Below are 12889 nucleotides of genomic sequence, written 5' to 3'. Positions count from 1 at the left end.
CTCTTGGCAAAGACCCAACGTGCATCCACCACCAGGAACAACTGCCCCCGCCGGAGTTGACTCTCCACAAACAAGGTACCGTACCCGCCTGGCTTCCCTTTCTGCCGGATAGAGTGAGGTGTCTGAATCCTCACCTTTCTATTGGGTCGCCTCCAAGCGTTCTTTTCTGTTCTGAACTGGTCCAACATTTCCATAACAATTTGCGATAAAGACTCGAAGCGCATTTCCACTGAGACACTTTTGGGACATATCGCCTTGCCCTCTCCGAGTGGGCCTGGCCTCTGAACTTTGTGATCTGCAGTAGACCCTGCCTTACTTGCCTTGCATTTGTCCGTAAAGTATTGGTACCGAGTTGATTTCATAACCTGCCTTGTTTTTCTCTCCCGTCCTAATGAATACTAGAGTGCCATCTAGGTTAAAGCATACACCTCTGTCTGCAAATAAGTGATGCCGGTGAACCTAGACTTGTCGAACTATTGTTAGGGGGATTGATCCGTTTCTTCGTATAGTAATTGTGATCGAAGTTGTTTGCCGTATTAGTGCCAGAGTGTTTTCTATAGATGTGTTGTTATAAATAAATACCCTTATATCTTTACACCGAAGCCTTGTTCCGTGTTTGCTTGTTCTACTGTGTAAATTGCCCTATATTGTATACTCCACATACTGCCTAACTCTTCTTGAGGGAAGTCTGACTGCTCAGCCACAGCTACCAAGTGAATCTGTGTGGTACAGACTGCTACCAAGTGGGTTTACTGCCAAACACCTGTAGTCCTAAATCTTTTGCAGTGGTCCCAGAGGGAACTGCACAGGTTTCCGCCTAACACTGGTGTACAGCGGTGGGATTTGTATCGAGTATACAGTTTAGAGTGCGTTTCGACACTTTAGGTTAACTAACCACAAGGCTTAGCACTAAAAAAGCAACTTTCAAAAACATGTCTACTATGGAAGCTTACAGTCAAGAGTCCTTGTCAGGTGAAAATACTGAGAGTTTACGAGCTCTCTGTAGGCAAGAGAATCTTTCTGTAAGAGGCAAGAAGTTAGAACTGATAGCGAGATTGCTGGAAAACCAAAGTCTGGGTACTGGTTCAGAGGAACCAACTTCTCCAGCAGATGTAGATAACAGTGATGGTGATCTAAATCATAATTCTGATGATAGTGATGAAGAGGCTGAAGAGGAAGGAGAGGCTAACAAAACTGTCTCCCCTGCTCCTCTACCTGCCTTACCAGCTGTTCCTACGGGGCCCATACCAGGTCCCACATGTAACTCTGCTTATTTTGAACTTGAAAAAATGAAGCTCGAATTAGAATACAAACGGTTCTTGGCTCAATCTGAAAGAAACCAAGAGCTCGAGTTCAGACCGATGAATGCCCAGGCTGATCAGAAGCTAGCTGAGTTAAGGCTTAGGGAAATAGAACTTAATCACGAGTTAGAGATGAAAAAGTTGTCTATAGAAAATGCTTCTCTCTCCTCTGGTTCCTCTAGGAGCTCCAGTCCCAAAAGACCCCGGATGCCGAAGGAATTAGTGGGCATGTATGAACCAAGATTGGATGTGTTAGATTGGTTAAAACTGTTTGAGTACAATCATGGGCTCCAGGACATCACCGGGAATGATTTACTTCCCTGGTTGTTCTCTAGGCTCCCCCCTGTTGCGACTGATGTGGTAATGGAGTTGGGGGAGGCGGATAAGACGGATCACGAAAGTGTAAAACTAGCTTTGATAGCTAGATTCGGGAAGACCCCTTCCCAGTATCTTAAGAAGTTTAGAACCCTCAAAAAGCATGATGGTACCCCTTGGGCTACCTGGGTGAGTGAAGGGTTGAAAAACTTAGAGGGATGGATTAAGGGTTACAAAGCGAACACTTATGAGGGTATGAAGAATCTTTTTATGTTGGAGTCGATTTATGATGCCTGTTCTCCTGAGCTCAGACAGCACTTGGCTGATTCGAAGGAATTGGATTCCCGGAAGCTGGCTAAGGCTGCTGACTTCTGGGTTGCCAACAGGGCTACTCACAAGGATTCTGGGGCAACTCAGAAAATGGATGAGGGAAAACAGCCAAAAAAAGACTCAAAAGAGAATTCGAATAACTCAAATTCCAAAGAGGGCCCCAAACAAAACCAGAAGGGTAAGCCACAAGGAAAACCGCAGCAGAATAGTGTGTCTTCTGGTGCCAAACCGGAAGGAGGCCAGAACAAGCCACCATTCCAGAAAGCATTCGGTAAATGCTTTGTTTGTGGCTCGACTGACCACGTGAAAGGAGATTCCAGATGTAAGGGTAAACCTTCAGGGGTCCAGCTTGTCTCCTTAGCCTTCTCTCCAGAGGAGGAAGTCCAAATGGGAAGTGGAAACTTTCTACTGCTAGCTGACGAACCCATTGGAGTCTCAGCCAGCGTTTCTTTAGTATCTCTGGGGTTGTGGGAACAACAGAATTTAGATGTCTATAATTCTATCCCCGATAATACTGAAGAGTATTATAAGGACAGTGTCCAGGTGAATGGTCAGGAGACTCCTGCCATTAGGGACACTGGGGCCAGCATAACTGTGGTGGATAAATCTTTTTTTCAGGCTGAGGATGTTGCTAAGGCACCCAAACGCCTCACCAAGTTAGCTGGAGGGCCTGTGCAGATGCTTCCCCAATTACCAGTTCTCATCCAGTGTAATGACATGACTGTGAAGATACCTGTCAGCATACAGATTGAGGTACCAGGACGCGTACTGTTGGGTAACGATTTGAAAACTCTCGGAGTTGTATCGCATACTCCCAGACCTCCTAGTAAAAGGTTACAGGAGCTAACCAGACCTGCAAGAGAGAGGACCATGCGCGGTACTCTCCAGGAGATGATGAAGAAAGAAATCACTCCTGCTCCACTGGAATTGTCGGCAGCTGTCTCGAAGAAATCAGAAGCGAAAGGGAAACCTAAGACTTCTACCCCGAAACCAGCGCCCAGCATTTCAGTGCAGCCAACAAGGACTTCCCCGCGGTTGTCCAAAATTACACCCATAACTCCACCTCCAGCTGAGGCTGAGAGGGAGGTATAACCCTGTGTGGTAGAATTAGACTCTGAAGAAGAACTAATTGAAGGCCAGGAACTCATTGGAGATCTGGATCCTGTTGACCATCCTGAGCTGCAGTCGTTACTGGCAGAAGGTGGACCCAGCAGGGCAGACTTCAGTAAGGGACAGAGAGAATGTCCAACTCTGGAAGGTCTTCGCCACCAGGCTGAAGCTCAGGCTGAAGGGCAAGAGCCTGGGAAATACAGGTTGCACTGGGAAGATGGCCTCTTGTACAGTGAACCGACCGAGTCTGCACCTGAAGACTACAAGCGGCTTGGGGTACCCCAAGAGAACAGACCACAGTTCTTGCAGTTAGCCCACGAGATTCCTTTGGCTGGTCACTTGAGTTTCAAGAAGACTAAGGAAAGGCTCTCTCTCTACTTCTATTGGCCAAAGATGGGGGCCGAAGTAGAAAAACACTGCAGGAGCTGCAACACCTGCCAGACCTCTGGTAAGGTTGGCTCCAAGAATGTGGCACCTTTAGTGCCTCTCCCAGTTGTAGGAGGCCCGTTTGAGAGAGTAGGGATTGACATTGTTGTTCCCCTTGATCCTCCAACCTCCTCAGGCAACAGGTTTATACTTGTTGTAGTAGACCATGCTACTAGGTATCCTGAGGCAATTCCTATGAGGACTGTTACAGCCCTGGCTGTGGCTAAGGCCCTCCTTGGTATTTTTACTAGGGTCGGATTTCCTAAGGAAGTAATCTCTGACAAGGGGTCAAACTTTACGTCCCACTACATGAAAGCCATGTGGAAAACCTGTGGAGTTACTTACAAGTTCTCAACAGCTTACCACCCACAAACCAATGGGTTGGTAGATCGGTTCAACCGAACCATGAAGAGCATGATAGGTGCTTTAGAGGAACCCGTTAAGCGTAAGTGGGACCTTCTACTGCCATGCCTTCTATTTGCTTATAGAGAAGTCCCTCAGGAGGGAGTAGGTTATTCTCCCTTCGAACTTCACTATGGTCATCCCGTCAGAGGTCCATTGGCCCTGATTAAGGAGGGGCTGGAGAGAGCTCCTTCCCCCAAGCCAGTCAGAGTGACTGACTACGTGATAGGTCTTCGGAGGAGAATGTCGCACATGATGACGGAAGCAAGCGATAACTTGAAAGCTGGACAAGCATTGGTCAAGCACTGGCACGATCAAAAGGCTAACATGGTTGAGTTCGCTCAAGACCAGCTCGTTCTCGTTATGATCCCAACAAGGCAGAGGGCCTTGCAAGACAAATGGATGGGACCCTTCAGAGTTGTGGGTAAACTCGGAGAGGTCAACTATCTGGTGGACTTGGGCAATCCCAAGGAGGCTCCGACAGTCTTCCACACCAACCGCCTCAAAGCGTATGTCTCCCGACCTGATTGAGGAGCGTTGCTTCTAGCATCATCCAAGGAAGAAGAAGAGAGTGAAGCTCTTCCGGATCTCCTCAGAGGCTTACCTTTGGACGAAAAAATTGAAGGAGTAAATCTCTCCTCCAATCTGACACCCGAGCAGCAAGAAGAGTTCAAATCTAGTTTGAATCAGTTTGCCTCTCTGTTCTCGCTTTCACCATGCTTGACCCCTTGGGGCCAGCATGACATACTCACTGGTGACTGTCTGCCAGTCAAAAGCAGAGGATACTGAATGTCAGAGAACGCACGAACCCACATCAAAGTTGAGGTCAGCAAGATGCTCGATCTCGGGGTAATAGAGCCCTCTACTAGTCCATGGTCTAGCCCAGTTGTGTTAGTACCACAGGCTGGATCTAAAGAGCCTAGATTCTGCGTGGATTATAGAGCTCTTAATGAAGTCACCAAGACTGATGCCCACCCTTTGCCAAGAACAGATGAGTTGGTGGATAAACTTGGCGCAGCCAAGTTCCTCAGCACATTTGACTTGACGTCAGGCTATTGGCAAATAGCCCTGACAGACCATGCCAAGGAGAAAACTGCATTTTCTACCCCCGTTGGTTCTACTTTTGTCATTCAGACCAGTTTAAGGTAATGCCTTTCGGATTGAAGAATGCACCTGCTATGTTTCAACGGATGGTAAACCAGGTTCTGAATGGGATGGAGGACTTCTGCATGGCATACTTGGATGACATAGCAGTGTTCAGCAATTTCTGGGAAGAACATGTAACCCACCTGAGAGATGTTTTGCAGGCTCTTGGACGAGCCAATCTGACCATAAAGGCGAGTAAGTGCCAAATTGGACAGAGTAGGTAGTCTACCTTGGACATGAGGTAGGAGGTGGAGAAATAAGGCCTTTGCTCAGTAAGATTGAAGCTGTGCAAAATTGGACAACACCTACTACTCAAACCCAAGTGAGAGCCTTCCTAGGCCTCACTGGGTATTACAGGAATTTCATAGAGAACTTTGGGACTATAGCTTCTCCACTGAATGTCATCTCCTCGCACAAATTTCCGAAAAAGGTTAGATGGAACGAGGAGTGCAATCAGGCTTTTGAAAACCTGAAAAAGGCTCTTTGCCAAGCCCCAGTACTCAGAGCTCCTGATTACCGCCAACACTTCATTGTGCAGACAGAAGCTTCAAATGTAGGAATAGGTGCCGTACTCAGTCAACTGGATGGGAAAGGTAGGGAGCACCCGTTTTGCTTCATCAGCCGCAAGCTGAAGGATCCTGAAACAAGGTGGGCAACAATCGAAAGAGAGTGCTTTGCTATCGTGTGGGCTCTGAAGAAGTTTAGGCCGTACTTGTATGGTTCTACTTTTGTCATTCAGACTGACCACCAACCCTTGAGATGGTTAATGCAAAAGAAAGGGGAAAACCCAAAACTATTGAGATGGTCGATCTGCCTGCAAGGGTTTGATTTCACCATTGAGCACAGGTCAGGATGTCACCACCAAAATGCTGATGGTCTCTCTAGGATGTATGTCATCGACTAGAGGTATGAGATTCATCCAGGAGTGGATTAAATCCTCCTGTCCCTTAGTCTGGGGGGGGGCGAGTGTTAGGGAGAATTCTCTGTTTAGGCTGAATTTCCCAACCTAGTGAGTCCCCCAGCAGCTTTGCTGGATTTCTGGAGTTTGTTTTTTCCATCCTGCCAAGAGTGAGACTCTTTTTCTCCCACTCTTGGACATGAATGTGTGTAATTCCTGTAAATGTCAATGTGTTCTATGGGCTATGGGGTCTTTTACTCCATAGGGTCTCATATGTTTTTCTATGTGTGTTACACCGCACCCTATGTGCCGTAGCACTGGGGCGTCCTAGCGGACCTCCATCATAGACTCCATACCCGGGGACTGACTACTGTCTCCCCGGGCATATAAAGTCACCATTGGCTTTACTAGACCTAAATTTACTAACAGAACTAGTACAAGCCATCCTATTGTGGACGTACTAGTAGGGGTAATTCGATTACTCCTGGGTCTGTTATTCGAGGGGGCACTGTCCCGTCCCCCCTCGTCGAGTTTTGGCTGGTGGCAGTGGCAACTACTTGTTATATTCGACCCCGAATATAACCCTATGGGATTCTTCCCATTGTTGGAGATTGATACTTTTTCTCCTTAATCTCTAACATACCACCGGTCTACTTATCTTAAATAAGTCTATCGGATGGTATTTTCTGCCAGAACTCGGTTTTTAAAATGGCATCTGTGTTCGTCTCTGTGACTCCTAAACCAAAGGTTGAGCCCTTTGTTCCACGTTTGGCGGGCTTCTGCACAGAGACCCTCCAAAGTGGTGCCATTCTGTCTGGGTTACCACAGGGGCGTGGGAGGGGGTTTAGGCACCCTGGCCCGAGTTGCCTTGCCAACTCCGGTCGCACTCTGGTGTGATTGGCCCAAGTGGTGAGCCTCCCCGCTCACCACTTAGCGTGTTTTGATTGACAGCTAGGCTGAATGAATGGGGGTTTTCTGCATAAAAGCAGGGCTTTTGGGACTGGATCTTCAGAAGTCGCCACAGGACCTAAGAATCCGACGAGGGTAAAGCTGAGCTGACCTGCAACGACGACACCTCCGGTGGAGCCCTGCTGAACCGACTCACCACTTCCAGACGACAGAGGAGATCTCCCTGCCGGAGAGTCTCTTCCCCTGACTGGTGGGAACAACCTGTCACCTTTGCTTTTTCTTCGCTCCAGGACGCAGTGGTCGAATTGTCCGTGCAGAGCACCTGGGCAACCGGATAGCCACTACCCCTGTACCACGACCAAAAGGTGGTGCCTTGTGACGGAGCCCTCCGCGGCTGGTCTCTTCCCTGGTGGTGCACCGGACTTCACTTTTCTTCGACGACGAGATCATCTCTACTCTTGGCAAAGACCCAACGTGCATCCACCACCAGGAACAACTGCCCTCGCCGGAGTTGACTCTCCACAAACAAGGTACCGTACCCGCCTGGCTTCCCTTTCTGCCGGATAGAGTGAGGTGTCTGAATCCTCGCCTTTCCATTGGGTCGCCTCCAAGCGTTCTTTTCTGTTCTGAACTGGTCCAACCTTTCCATAATAATTTGCGATAAAGACTCAAAGCGCATTTCCACTGAGACACTTTTGGGACATATCGCCTTGCCCTCTCCGAGTGGGCCTGGCCTCTGAACTTTGTGATCTGCAGTAGACCCTGCCTTACTTGCCTTGCATTTGTCCGTAAAGTATTGGTACCAAGTTGATTTCATAACATGCCTTGTTTTTCTCTCCCGTCCTAACGAACACTAGAGTGCCATCTAGGTTAAAGCATACACCTCTGTCTGCAAATAAGTGATGCCGGTGAATCTAGACTTGTCGAACTATTGTTAGGGGGATTGATCCGTTTCTTCGTATAGTAATTGTGATCGAAGTTGTTTGCCGTATTAGTGCCAGAGTGTTTTCTATAGATGTGTTGTTATAAATAAATACCCTTATATCTTTACACCGAAGCCTTGTTCCGTGTTTGCTTGTTCTACTGTGTAAATTGCCCTATATTGTATACTCCACATACTGCCTAACTCTTCTTGAGGGAAGTCTGACTGCTCAGCCACAGCTACCAAGTGAATCTGTGTGGTACAGACTGCTACCAAGTGGGTTTACTGCCAAACACCTGTAGTCCTAAATCTTTTGCAGTGGTCCCAGAGGGAACTGCACAGGTTTCCGCCTAACAGTCATGTCGGGCACTGGAACATCTGGCACCACTAACAAACCCCGGCCAGAGAGGCAGAGGGGCACCATCTTCACTGCCACCGAAGTTGGTGTCCTGGTGGAGCAAGTCCTGGGGCAGTATGATACCCTCTTCGGAAGTGTGCGCGCCGACAAGGAAGGACAGACTCGGATCTGGACGGACATCATGACTGCCATCAACGCGGAGGGGCATGTTAGTCCGCGACTTCCAACATGTCAAGAAGCGCTGGGAGGACTTCAGGTGCAGGACCCTCAACAAGGCCCGGCGCCTCTTGAAGGCAGCGGATGCTAAGGGGCGCCGGGGCCACTTGTCGGAAGATCATATGAGGGTCCTGGAACGCATATCCCCAGCGCTCCACGTCCAGGTCCTTGAGAGGCAGACCCGTCTGGAGTCGAGCGGTAAGTGTACATGCATCCTGATTGTAAGCTGTGCGTGTGGTGATGTGCCAGTAGTGTGCAGGTTGCACATCTGTTTGTATGGGGCCGAGTATGGGTGGGGGTGTACAGGGCCGTGAGGCTAACACATGCCAGGGCTGTCATGTGTGAGACATGGATGGGGCTTGTGTGTGTAGGCTTGCATGCCAAATGCAGTTGTGTGGGCACACATGTTTGGATGAATGTGTATGTAAGTAGGCATGTTCGTGATGTCACGCATGTATGTTGTTTTCAGCTGCATGTATGAGCACTGTGCACATGTGCATGTGTGTGTATTGGACAATGGTGCAACAGTGATGCAACATGGCTGCATGTGACAGCGGGATATGGAAGCCTGATTGGCAGATGTGACATGGATGCCCATCTGAACACTGCGACAGTTGACAGAGGTGTACACATGCATGCAAGTGTGGTGGTGTGCGTGCATGTGTAGTGCACTCCCTGTGTTGCATGTGATGTCTGGCTCACCTTTGCCTGCTCATGCTGTTGTATGTGTATGGATGGTGCTGGCAGTTGCGATATGGCTGTGGTATGGCTCATGTGTGCAAGTTGAAATGACATGTGTGTTGGCGATTGTGATGCCATGCGTGAGGTTTGCCAATGCCACTCATGTACAACTGTCATGTGTGTATGTGTCCATTGTACAGTGCTCTGATGCCTGTGTTTTATTTCTCCCTGTCTGCAGCGTCAACTGATGAAGAGGGCGGAGAAGGTGCTGTGGAGCACAGCGGCGGGGATCACACCGCCAGCCGGAGACGCATGGCCCGGCTCCCCTCCCAGGTTGTGATCTCGTCGGGGAGTGAGGAGTCCGGTGCTGCGTCCCAGGCCGCAGCTGCCGGGGGGCGGTCCAAGAGGCAGAGGTTGGAGTTGGACTCCTCGGCAGCAGAAGGGGCAGTTGGAAACCCACAGTGCCCAACGGGGGAAGATGGCACGGAGTCATCCAGGTTGGTGGGGGGTTTGGTGGAGGAGGAGGCCGTGCAAGCAACAGAGACGGGGTCTGGAGGTGGGGATTCCACTGGTGCTAGTGGTGCAGTGCAGGACCAGGGACAGGAGGCAGCACAGGCCGCTACGGAGGTGCCTGTGTGCAATCCTGTCCCTGATCCTGTCACTGCATCATCTTGCACCAGCAAGGATGCCTACGTCCAGACCAGTTTTCAGGCAGGGGATGAGCTCACAACAACTGGCCTTCCTCTGCCTGCGGACATGGCTATCCGGGTCCGGGTTGAGCCTGTCCTGACTGGTGTGGCGTTGCGTCAGCAGGCCATGCGAGGTGACCTGCAGTCTTTTCATGAGGAGACTGCACGTCATCTCGAATGGCTCGTTCACCGTGTCGGCCTACTGGGACAGGTCACCCAGGCCGGATTCCTCTGTTTGATGGGGCTTGCTCAGACCCCCTCCTCAACTGAACCCCCTATGCGCCAGTCGTCCTCCGTGCCATCTTCCCACCCATTAGTCACCTGGGTGCCCTGTGGAGCTGCCTCTGACGGTGCGGCCAGGCTGGTGGAGGAGGCATCCCTGCCACAGTCGGGAGTCGGACGTCCAGCAGGGGTGGCCACATCAACGACTGCACCCCAGCCAGCGGAGGATGTGCAGGCAGCAGGAGGCAGTGCACGGGCAGAGGCACAGCAGCAGCAGCAACGTGGTGGGAGCCATGATGGCTCGGGGCCTTCGACATCGGAGTGGCAGGCATCGGCCGGAGGACAGGAGGACCCAGGACGGGACGTGTCTTCCGTGTGGCAGCAGTTGGGCCACGCCATAGATGCAGAGCGGCAGCGGGCGGAAGAGGCACGGCTCACAATGGTCAGGGCGGAGAACCCTGAGGCGGGCCGAGTGCCTCGAGGCAATCCGCAGGGAGTTGGAGGTGAACATGTCGACGGCCCTGCGGACCCTCTGGGACATGGAGGAGGACCGCCTCCGGGACATTGAGCAGGAGTTCGATGATGCCCTGGCCCGGAACATCCCGAAGTGAGCCGTCGGACTAGCCCGCTGCCCTTGTAAATAGTTCTGTAGTTAGTGTTAGGTTTCCTTTGGTTTTGCATTTTTTTTGGCAATCTTTGACAATGGGCTGCATTTTTGTATATAGTTTTTTTTTATTAGGTAGTGTTATTAGATAGGTTTCATTTCTTCTGTTGGGATCATGGACCCTGGATTGTTTATCTGTATATAGTTGACTGTTGGATTTTCATTTTTTTTTATGATTTACCCATGGAGCAATGATTTTCGATTTTAATTTTCCATTGGATTTACTTTTGTGGACTGTGACTTTGGACACCTTTCCTTTGGATTATGATTTGTGGTTTTGCATTATTTCACTGACATGCTGGTTTATTTTTTTTTAAATTGCCATTTTTGTTTGATTATTTTTGATTCAATTTATGTTGCTTTTAATACATATTTTTTCTTCAAACTTTTCAATGTGTAGTATCATCCCATTGATTTCATGCATATCATGATATGGGTTTTGACATTCACTGACACCCATTGGGTGTATGTGAGGGACATGTGTTCATTTCCAAACTTACAATTGGGGTTCTATCATGTTATTACCATTTCTAAGTGGGTGGATTCAATAGTCGGGTGGGTGTTTGGCATTTGGAGGCTGACCATAAGAGCCAGGGATCTAGATTGTGATGACATGTTGGCTGGGGGACATGTGTGGGGACCTGGTGGAGAGTGCACCACAGTGCTGGGGGGTGGGGGTGCTGGAAGACATGAGTGGGGGCCTGGTGTTGGGTACCCTGCACTGCTGGGGGGTGGGGGTGCTGGGAGACATGAGTTGGACATGAGTGGGGGCCTGGTGGAGGGTGCCCTGCACTGCTGGGGGGTGGGGGTGCTGGGAGACATGAGTGGGGGCCTGGTGGAGGGTTCCCTGCACTGCTGGGGGGTGGGGGTGCTGGGAGACATGAGTTGGACATGAGTGGGGGCCTGGTGGAGGGTGCCTTGCACTGGTGGGGGTGATGGGAGACATGAGTTGGACATGAGTGGGGGCCTGGTGGAGGGTGCCTGCACTGCTGGGGGGCGGGGGTGATGGGAGACATGAGTGGGGGCCTGGTGGAGGGTGCCCCTGGATGCTGGGGGGTGGGGGTGCTGGGAGACATGAGTGGGGGCCTGGTGGAGGGTGCCCCTGGATGCTGGGAGGTGGGGGTGATGGGAGACATGAGTTGGACATGAGTGGGGCCTGGTGGAGGGTGCCCTGCACTGCTGGGGGGTGAGGGTGATGGGAGACATGAGTTGGACATGACATGAGTGGGGGCCTGGTGGATGTGCCCCACAGTGCTGGGGGGTGGGGGTGCGGGGAGACATGAGTTGGACATGAGTGGGGCCTGGTGGAGGGTGCCCTGCACTGCTGGGGGGTGGGGGTGATGGGAGACATGAGTTGGACATGACATGAGTGGGGGCCTGGTGGATGTGCCCCACAGTGCTGGGGGGTGGGGGTGCGGGGAGACATGAGTGGGGGCCTGGTGGAGGGTGCCCCTGGATGCTGGTGGGTGGGGGTGCAGTGGGACATGAGTGGGGGCCTGGTGGAGGGTGCCCCTGGATGCTGGGGTGTGGGGGTGCTGTGAGACATGAGTTGGACATGAGTGGGGGCCTGGTGGAGGGTGCCCTGCACTGCTGGGGGGTGAGGGTGCTGGGAGACATGAGTGGTGGCCTGGTGGAGGGTGCCCCTGGATGCTGGGGGGTGGGGGTGATGGGAGACATGAGTGGTGGCCTGTTGGAGGGTGCCCTGCACTGCTGGGGGGTGGGGGTGCTGGGAGACATGAGTGGGGGCCTGGTGGAGGGTGCCCCTGGATGCTGGGGGGTGGGGTGCTGGGAGACATGAGTGGGGGCCTGGTGGAGGGTGCACCTGCACTGCTGGGGGGTGGGGGTGCTGGGAGACATGAGTTGGACATGAGTGGGGGCCTGGTGGAGGGTGCTCTGCACTGCTGGGGGGGTGGGGCTGATGGGAGACATGAGTTTGACATGAGTGGGGGCCTGGTGGAGGGTGCCCCACAGTGCTTGGGGGTGCTGGTGCAGGGAGACATGAGTGGGGGCCTGGTGGAGGGTGCCCTTGGATGCTGGGGGGTGGGGATGCAGGGGGACATGAGTGGGGGCCTGGTGGAGGTTGCCCCTGGATGCTGGGGGGTGGGGGTGCTGCGAGACATGAGTTGGACATGAGTGGGGGCCTGGTGGAGGGTGCCCCTGGATGCTGGGGGGTGGGGTTGATGGGAGACATGGGTGGGGGCCTGGTGGAGGGTGCCCTGCACTGCTGGGGGGTGGGGTTGATGGGAGACATGAGTGGGGGTCTGGTGGAGGGCGCCCTGCACTGCTGGGGGGTGGGGGTG

Source organism: Ambystoma mexicanum, chromosome 2p, assembly GCF_040938575.1.
Source record: "Ambystoma mexicanum isolate Mex_15411 chromosome 2p, UKY_AmexF1_1, whole genome shotgun sequence".
Taxonomy (NCBI): Eukaryota; Metazoa; Chordata; class Amphibia; order Caudata; family Ambystomatidae; genus Ambystoma; species Ambystoma mexicanum.
This window is presented reverse-complemented; position numbering follows the sequence as displayed.